The sequence below is a fragment of the Rattus norvegicus genome, chromosome 7 (assembly GCF_021556685.1).
Source record: "Rattus norvegicus strain SHRSP/BbbUtx chromosome 7, alternate assembly SHRSP_T2T, whole genome shotgun sequence".
NCBI lineage: Eukaryota > Metazoa > Chordata > Mammalia > Rodentia > Muridae > Rattus > Rattus norvegicus.
Window position 1 is genome coordinate 123,809,008 of NC_141540.1, and position 10,101 is coordinate 123,819,108.

A 10,101-nucleotide genomic window follows, 5' to 3' on the forward strand; every position below is an offset into this window, starting at 1 on the left:
TGCTCTTAATTATTGAAGCATCTCTCCAGCTTTCCAGTCTGGTTTTTTTCTTTTTTTGGGGGGGGGTGTGATAATACCTCACTATTTTGTTCAGGCTGGTCTCTATCTTTTCACCTCAAATAATCCTCCTGCCTCTGCTTCCTGAATGGCTGGGACACTGTGCCTGAGTGTCCCTCCTCCTTTTTTTTTTTTTTTTTTTTTTGGTTCTTTTTTTCGGAGCTGGGGACCGAACCCAGGGCCTTGCGCTTCCTAGGTAAGCGCTCTACCACTGAGCTAAATCCCCAGCCCCGTCCCTCCTCCTTTTTCAGTCTTTGGAACACTGGTGGGAATCGAACCCGGTGTCTTGCAGCGTTGGGTAGCAAGCTCTACCACTCTGCTCCTGGACTTTATTGGGCATTTTGGGTTGTTTTGTTTGTTTTTGTTTTCTTGAGACAAGGCCTTCCCTCGTAGGCCTGGTCTGGAACTCACTCTGTACCCTAACCAGGCCTCAGACTCACAGAGATCCACCTGCCTCTGCCTGTTGAAGTGCTGGGGGCAGAATACCATGACAGGGACCGCCAGCAGCAGGCCCAGATGGAGACATCTCAGTAGCCTGGAGCAGCTCTTTGTAAAAATCAGTTGTTCCCATTTCTCCTAATCTTAGCCCCGGACAACTGCCATATAGAGTTCATTTGTGCGTGACTACTTTTCGGTTGGCCTTGGTGTGCATAATTATTCTATTATATCTGACTTTCCTACTCCCTTCTCCTTCTGCTCCGGTCAATTCTGTGAAACTGGATGTTCCTTGATGCAATGATTCTTAAACAATTGGAAATCGAGGCCTAGGGGCACAGCACAGCACAGCCCTAATGGCTCAGGTACACGCCATGTGTTCTCATCTTAGAAACAATATACTAATTGCACAATGGTCATTCCAGATTAATGATTAATTGGCAAGGAAAGTTTGAAGAAATTATTTGAAAATGAATGAGAGCCAACACTGGGACCCCAAGAAAGGGAAAAACTATTGAAGTTATGAAATAAGTTTTGCACAACATTTGAGAGTGACTCCTGAGTAGACAAGTATAGAATGCATAAAGTTATATACAAGTAAAACTAAAGTCAAAATGCTGGGAGTCTTAGGAGAGCCATTGTGTGCAATGTGCAGAAGCAGAACGCTAGTGGAGCTGCTGAGTTAAGGGTTAACTTGATTCTTTCTGGCCTCTGCCTGGCAGCTTTGCCCATGTCATTTATCATTAGAGCTTCACAGGAAAATGCACGGAGCTGACCTCAGAGCTCTGAGCTCTGAAGTATGAATTAAAAGTTAAAGTTTAAATAATGGTTAAGTTTGGGGGTTGGGGATTTAGCTCAGTGGTAGAGCGCTTGGCTAGCAAGCGAAAGGCCCTGGGTTCGGTCCCCAGCTCCGAAAAAAAGAAAAAAGAAAAAAAAAAAAAGAAAAAAAAATAATGGTTAAGTTTGCAATTATCATTATTATTTTGGCTACAGGCCTGGGAATAGGGGACGCTTGAAACTTTGGGGGAACAATTGTAATTCTTGATTCTTTGGGGGATGTGGTTATTCTTTTGAATCTGATTTGGCAGTGATTATACAGTGTCTTTTTGTCTACCTGCTTTTGGAGTATCAATGGGGCAAGAGAAAGGCTAGAGAGCATGGAAGAGAGAATGTGATGTGTGTGGAGAAGTGTGTGTGTGAGTGAGTGAAAGGGGAACACACAGAGAGGTGTGTAGAAGTGTGGGAGTTCGAGAAAAGAAAAGTGCACAGGAGAAAGGCAGAGTGTGCAAGAGAATGCAGAGTGTGCAGCCTCAAGCTATGAGTGGTCGAGAGAGAGAGAGAGAGAGAGAGAGAGAGAGAGAGAGAGAGAGAGAGAGAGAGACCAACTTTAAGCCTTGAAAAATTGCCTGTCAGTTTGTAGCTGAAAAGTCTGTGTCTGTTTATTATGCGCCTTCCAGACATCCCTGCTTCCAGTTGAGAACTCCGATCCTGTATCGAGGAGGCTGGACCCCGACATTGAAGTGCTTTTGTTTTCTGAGATGGGATCTTGCAAGACCAAAACAAGAACAATAAACCTTGGAAGTTAATGGGAGACCAAAACAGAACAACCTAACTTACAGGTTAAGGGTTCTGTTCAGTTAAGACAGTTACTAAGGTGCTGTTTGTTCTGTGCAAATTAAGGGTTTTGTTTGTAGCTAAAAAGTAACTTCAAGGCGTTGGGGATTTAGCTCAGTGGTAGAGCGCTTGCCTAGAAAGCGCAAGGCCCTGGGTTCCGTCCTCAGCTCTGCAAAAAAGAAAGAAGAAGAAAAAAAAAAGGAATTTCAAGTCCTTAAGAGTTTAAAAAGTTGCTTGGGGGCGGGGGAATGGGTAGCACATACCTTTAATACCAGCACTCTGTGGGCAAAAGCAGGGTTCCAGGCCAGCCTGGTCTACATAGTGAGTTTCAAGACAGCCAAAGCTACAGAGAGAAACCCTGTCTAGAAAAACTGATGTAAAATGCAAACCACCACACACATGTGATGTGTCCTTCCCCTGTTTCTTCTCCTTCATTTCATGTAACAGCATATAACAGCCAACTCTCTCATCCCCCCGAATACCTTATCTTTCCTATAAGATGACTGGCCAGGCCCTGGTGTATTCCAAAATACAGCTTGCTTTCATTGGACAGTGGTGGATTTGATCTTTTCTCCTCCAGATCCTCAGGTTTAAGTCTTGTGTATCCTAGGCTAGCCCTAAACTTATGTAGCCTAGGATAACCTTGAACTTCTGATGTTTTTGGTTTTACTTCCCAACTGCTGGGATTAAAAGTATGTCCCACAACTCCTGTTGTCTGTGGTGCTGAGGGACTAAAGTTGAGACTTCATGAAATCTACCCGTCTACATCCCAGATTCAAAATCCCCCTGCTTTTTTTTTTTTTTTTTTACAAAATTTATCTGATTTTCTGTTTGTTTCTAAATGTTGTGGTCTGGGAATCACTACGCAAACCACTCAGACACCAATCTCCATCAAACAGGATTGGTTTCTTGAACACACAGCCCAAGACTGATCTACCAGGAACACAGTCTAGACTCAGGAGCAGAACTTTGACGCCCAGCTTGAACCCTAGAAAGATTTATAAGCCTGAAATCCACAAGCCCCTGTGCCAAGTTATTCCACCAATTGGGATTTAGGGATGGGGGATTTCCTTAGGAACACCTTAACAACATCGTACATGTATCCTGTTGTCATTGGTTGGGGTGTTCGACGGTGGCTGGGGACTTGCCTTGTCCTACAATCTCGTCTTAACTTGCCAACCAGGATGTGCATGTCTCTTTCTGTCAAGTAGGGTGTCAGTTCCCAGGAGGTCTTGGGAACATAAACTTGACCCCTATTCAAAATGGAAGTTTTCCTCCAAATGGCTTCTTATATTGGTGCAGGTGTCTCTCTTACGTTGGTGTCCATCCCAGGAGAAGCTGATAAAGTCGAGAAACCATAAAAGCGTATGCATCGGTGTAGGAAGTGCTGGTGGGTGGTTGGTTCGGGTCCAAGCTTATCGTGGGTAACTCTACAAAGCCATTCTGACTGACTTCCATTGTGATTGGTTTCCAAGAACACCAACGCAGAGGACATAACAGAATATGCAGTCAACGCTGGCACGAGAAAGCTTCCTAGTAGCAGTAGTATAGCACATGAGAAAATCTCGTAACATTAGTAATAGAACAAAATGGCGGGCTAGACAGGCAACAGTCACTGGGGCATTAACACTGAACGGTGGTCCATCAAGTATCAGATAATACCTGGAACCATTTATCTAGACCAGCCAACCAATCTCCTCAGACTTTCATCCTGTGAGATCAGGTCTGTGAAGAGATGGGTCTGGCATATCTTTTTTTTTTTTTTTTTTCTTTTTTTCAGAGCTGAGGACTGAACCCAGGGCCTTGCGCTTGCTAGGCAAGCGTTCTACCACTGAGCTAAATCCCCAACACTGGGTCTGGCATATCTTATAACCTTTTTTTTTTTTTTTTAACAATGAAGGAAATGATAGGAAATCTTACCAAAGAAATAGAAGCAAGGCAGAATTGTTCATTGTTCATGGGATTTCTTCTTATGTCCTTGAATGGTTACTGTAGCTATAACATAACAGGTAAATAAGGCAGGTGGCACCTGGGGGATCACTCCTTGGCTATTTCAAAGAACATGCTCCCCCCCCCCAATAATTTATCACTTAGATTCCTGATACGTTTTGCTCTGAGATGGACTTTTTGCTATATATGTTGTCTTGGCTGGTTTTGTGTATCAACTTGACACAAGTTAGAGTCATCAGAGAGGAAGGAACCTCAGCTGTGCAATATTTTCTCAATTAGTGATCAATGCCCCCATTGATCAATGCCCAAGGTGGGCGGTGCCATCCCTGGCCTGGTGGTCCTGGGTTCTATAAGAAAGCAGGCTGAGCAAGCCAGGGGAAGCCTGTATGCTGCACTCTCCATAGCTTCTGCATCAGCTCCTGTCTCCAGGTTTCAGCCCTGCTTGAGCTCCTGTCCTGACTTCCTCCCATGATGAACTATGATCTGGAAATGTAAGCCAAATAAATGCTTTTCTCCCCAACTTGCCTTTTAGCCTTGGTGTTTTGTCCCAGCAACAGAAACCCTGACTAAGACAAGTTGGTACCAGCATAGTGGGGTACTCCTGGGACAGCCTGACTATATTTTGGGGAGGATTGTGGAAGGAGTTTGAAACTCTAGGCAAGAAAAGCCATTGAGTGTTGAGAGCTCAGTGGGATGTTCTGTGGGAACTTGGAAGCTAAGAATGCTGAGAGCAGTGCAAAGGACAGAGGCCTGGCTGTGACATTTCAGAGGGAGGATTACAGACTATCAGGGCTGTTTGCTCTTTTGATTTAAGATCCTGTGGTTCGGGGTTGGGGATTTAGCTCAGTGGTAGAGCGTTTGCCTAGGAAGCGCAAGGCCCTGGGTTCGGTCCCCAGCTCCGGAAAAAAAAAAGAACCAAAAAAAAAAAAAAAAAAAAAAAGATGCTGTGGTTCTGGTTAGCTGGGGCTGTTGTTATCAATATACCAGAACTACTGGAACTATTGATTCTGGTTAGCTGGAACTAAGAAATTATCGGTGATTGAGAAGAAACCAGCATCACTAAGGTGAAACCTTCTGGAAAGAGTTTCCTGAAACACTGAGAAGCTGTGTTCAGATGCAGCCAAAGTTGTAACTCCCTTTGGCGGCTGGTCTTGGTAATGTGTAAGAATCCCCCATGAGGTATTGATTTTGAAGGTGTGAAGGGGTCTCGGAGAGCAGCTGAGGCTCGGCACTGTCAGAGGCCGGGAGAGCCATTGGTGAAAGTCAACCTCAGTTACAGTTGAAGGCCCAGGACTGAAGGGGTCATGCAAAGAGGTTGAGGCTTGGCATGCTGGAGGGAACCTGTGAGAGGGTGTTGTTGGAAGTGCAGCAAGGGATACACCCTCCCCACAGCAGTTTGGGAGATGCCAGTACCATGGGATGACCACCAAGAACAGCAGCAGCAGTGGAGGGGAGCCAGACAGAGCCTAGAAGATAAGCTGTGTGTGCCGCAGAGGGCAGAACTGGTGGAGTGACCCGCGTACTTTGGAGGAGCCCAGAGGATGGTGTTCAGTTCCCAAATGTTAGTTATTTATACCGATGGAGTTTGGTTTTCCTTGGTTCAGGTTGTGACTGTCCCCTGGTTCTTCCCTCTTGAAGGAATTTAATCTAATTTCGATTTTTTTATAGGAGACCACAGCTGAGACACCTTGAAATTTTAAAAGAGATTTTGGATTTTTGGAGAGATTGGATATTCTAAAGACACTGAAATCTTAATGTGTTTTAATTTGTAAAGACTGTGGGACGTTTAAAATTATTTATGCTTTTTTTTTTTTTTGGTTCTTTTTTTTTTTTTTTCGGAGCTGGGGACCGAACCCAGGGCCTTGCGCTTCCTAGGTAAGGGCTCTACCACTGAGCTAAATCCCCAGCCCCTATTTATGCTTTTTAATGTGTGATCTTGGGGATGAATAAGAAAGGAAAGGTTGGGGGGTTGGGGATTTAGCTCAGTGGTAGAGCACTTGCCTAGCAAGCACAAGGCCCTGGGTTCGGTCCCCAGCTCTGAAAAAAAGAAAGAAAGAAAGAAAAGGTTGTGTCTTAATAGTGAAGCGTTTGTGTGTCGAGTGGACGCACTGGAGTCATCAGAGAGGAAGGAGTGTCAGGTGAGAAAATATCTCAATAAGATCCAACTGTAAGGCATTTTCTCAGTCAGTGATCAATGGGGGAGGGCCCAGCTCATGGGGGCTTGTGGTCCTCAGTTCTCTTAGAAAGCAGGCTGAGCAAGCCAGTAAGCAGCACCCTCCATGGTCTCTGCATCAGCTCCTGCCTCCAGGTTCCTGCCCAGCTTGGGTTCCTGTCCTGACTTCCTCCAGTGGTGTACTATGATCCAGAAGTGTAAGCTGAATTATCCCCTTCCTCCACAACTTGCTTTTGGTCACGGTGTTTTGTTGCAGCAATGGAAACACTAAGCCATATGCCTAGGCCGGCCTTGAACTCATAATCTTTCTTCCTCGCTCTCCTTATCCTGCCTCCTGAGTGCAGAGGTTGCAGGCCTGTCCCAGAGGTAAATCTAGAACTGATGCCCTATCCAAGACTTAGAATTCACTGGGTGGGTTTAATAATATCCTGAGAAGACAGAAGAGTCACTACACTTGAAGACCAAGTCATAAAAGGTGACCCACGGATGGGGACCTTACGTGACGCTCAGTGGATGAACTGAGCAGTGCCTGAGAATCCTGCCTCCGTCACCATTGGCAACAGACAACCCCGTCTGAAGGACATGGAGAAAGATGGAGGAATGAGATTTTTTTTTTCTGTGACTTTGGTTCTGTTTGTGCATCTAAGAGTCTCAGGGACCACAGCACAGCCCCCCACCCCCACCCCTCAGATCCCACACTGGTCAGTGGTGCACGGGACTGTGTTGCAGTGAGACTTTGAAACTGGTATTTTGAGTGAGAAATGCTCCTCCCAGGCTCAGGTATCTGAACTCTTGGTCTCTTGTGGGTGGCACCAACTGGGGGGAAAGATATGAAAGTTTTAGGTCAGGTGGAGCCTCACTGGAGGAAAGGCAACACTGGGGTGAGCTTTGAGGGTTTAGCTTTGCCCTACTTCATCTCCTCTCCCCTTCCCCTCCCCCCTCCCCCTCCCCCACGTCTCTCTCTCTCTCTCTCTCTCATCTATCTCTCCATCACTTCCCACATCCCCCCCACCTCTCTCTCTCCCCCTCCCTCGATCTCTTCATCTTGTTGTGTAAATGCAAATGTGACCGGCCAGCTTCCTGCTACTTCTCTTCCCCACCATGATGGACTCTGTCCATCTGAAACCATAAGCCAAAAAAACCCACCTTCTTCCCTAAGGTGCTTAGGTCAGGGTGCACAGCAACAGAGCAGGAACTAAAGCAGAAGCGTTAGAGAGAAGTGGAAAGAGCTGCCTGCTGATGCTCGGGCCAGCTTTCTCCTTCCCCTTCCTCAGCCCATAGAACTGTGCTGTCCACGCCTAAGGTGGGGCTCCCCACCTCGATTAATTTAATCTAGAAAAATAAAACCCCTCACAGACATGCTCAAATGTCTGTTTCCATCAGAGCTCTAAATTCAGTCAAGTTGGTAGTAAAGGTTAACCACTGAGAGCCCTCAGGTGACCAACCAGGGAGAGAGAAACACACAGGTTTGTGTTTCTTCTCAACAAACAGTCCCACAAAATATAACAAGTTGTTTCTGACTAAACCCTGTCTCGCTAAACAAGAATACATTTTTTTTAAAGTTCTCATTTGAATTGTTTTGCGTTTTGTTTTTTGAGCCTAGGGTCTTGCTGTGTAGCTCTGACTGGCCTGGAACTCAGGGAGATCTTCCTGCCTCTGCTTCCTGAGTGCTGGGGTTGCAAGCTTGTGCCTGGTTACATTTGAGGTTGTTTTGAAACAGGTATTTTGCTCTGTAGCCCAGGCTGGCTTTGAACTTGAGATCTTTCTAGCCAGGCCCCTCAACCCCTGTTGCGGTTTGAATGTGCTTGGACCAGGGAGAGGTACTATTAGGAGGTGTGGACTGGTTGGAGTGGGTGTGGCCTTGTTAGAGGAAGTGTGTCACAGGGAATGAACTTTGAGATCCTTCTCCTAGCTACCACTGAGCCAGTCTTCTCCTGTTTGCTCCAGAACAAGATGTAAAACTCTCCGCTCCTCCTGAGCCATGCCTGCCTGCACACCGCCATCCTTCCCTCCATGATGATCATGGACCGAACCTCAGAACCTGTAAGCCAGCCCCAATCGAATGTTGTTCTTCATAAGCGTTGCCTTGGTCATGGTGTCTCATCATAGCAATGGAAACCCTAAGACAACCTCTGAGATGATAGACTTGAGCCACTGTACGAGGCTCTGGTCTGAATTTCTCTCTGCAAAAATAAACCTAAAATGTGGTATAATTTTAAATTTACAGGAAAAACTGCAATGAGACTCCAGAATTTCCTTTATATCCCCCCCCAATTCCCATTCCTTCGCTCTCAGCATCTTTCAAGCCTTGGGCAGCCAGAAATAAACACCAGGCCACTGCTGCTACACTGTAGGCTTGTATAGACTCCCTCAGCTCCCCCTCAGTGTTCTTTTTCTGTTCCAGAATCCAATCCAGGATCCCATGCTGGGTGTAGTGTCATTGCACAGATTTAGCTAGGGGCTTCCTCTCACTGATGAGGACGGGGGTCTCCCGGGGAACTCTCGTCTCTCTCAGTTGGGGATGTGCGTTTGTGCTTAGCAATCCCTTTCCCTGGATGCGGCTGCTATTCCAATCTGAGGAAGCTGGTAAGCATGTAAGAACCTAAAACCTTAAAAACACCCCCACATTCTCCCTGCCCTCTGTTGCTATAGCTTGTGTCAGTCCCTGGAGAGAGCGCCTGGGGCAGCCTGCCCCTAGCAATTCTCAGCCGATCCAATAGGCCATCATCGATTGAGTCCCTCCTGTGCACACAGCCCTCTGGTAGATGTTAGCGGGGAATCTTTTTTTTTTTTTTTTTTTAATGACCATATCCTACTTTTTAAGAAGCCAACATGCATTCAGAGAGCAAGGGGGGTGGGGTGAGAGGCAGGTAGTAGCAATGGTGTGAACAGGAGCGAGGAGCTTCCACCTGTGAGAGCTGAGAGGGCTTCTGGGGAAGTCAGGGTAGAGGTGGAAGGGAACAGCGTTCTGGGTGGAAGTGGAAAAGGCTCAGAGGTATATATAGACAGCGAGAGTCCGGTGTAGAGAACGGATAGCACAGGATGTCAAGGAGAAATTAAGGATCCCTAACACCATCTAATAGTATTGGAGGGAGATCAACCCCCAACCCAGCCGGCAGTGAGAGGCACCCAGATGCTCACACGGTAAAATAAGAGCTGGGGGAGGGGCTGGTGGCAGCATGTGGTAGCAGGGTAAGTGAGGCAGAATGGAGATTATGGCAGGAAGTGATCTGTCTTATGAGGTCATAAGCACCAAAACCAAGGGGGTCCCAGGGGTTGAACGGGAAGAGGCAGGTGGAAGTGACATGGGATACAGATGGATGTGATGGTGAGGATGAGGCTGGAGGGACGGAAAGTGACTGCAGTCATGGACCAGCAGGACAGTCTGGAGCTGGCTGAGGCCACAGCTGCTGAAGGGACCGGTTGCACAAGGGAGTTTTTGAGATTAAACGTACTCCAGATGCCAAGTGCAAGCGTTGGTAACAATGTGTCATTGAGGAAGGTAGCAGCCTGTGTGGCAGGCTTGTTCCCGGTACCTCAGAGTATCTGTGCTCCCAACAGAGCTCAGAGAAGATCCTTATCTATGGGGAGTCAAAGCATTTCCTCAGCTGATATCACTGATTGTGCCCAGCAGAAATACTCATGGGGCTGGAACGTAGCTCAGTCCGTAGAATGTTTGCCTGGCATGCATGAACCCCTGTGCCCCCATGTTTGATTCCCAGCAGTGCATAAACCAGGCACACAACTCCAGCATTCTAGAGAGGGAGGGAGACAGCTCAATTCAAGGTCACCCTCAGTTATATAATGAGTTCAAACCCTTGTCTCCCAAAAACAAAGAATAGAACAAAAAAGTGTGATGTGTCCCGGGCTCC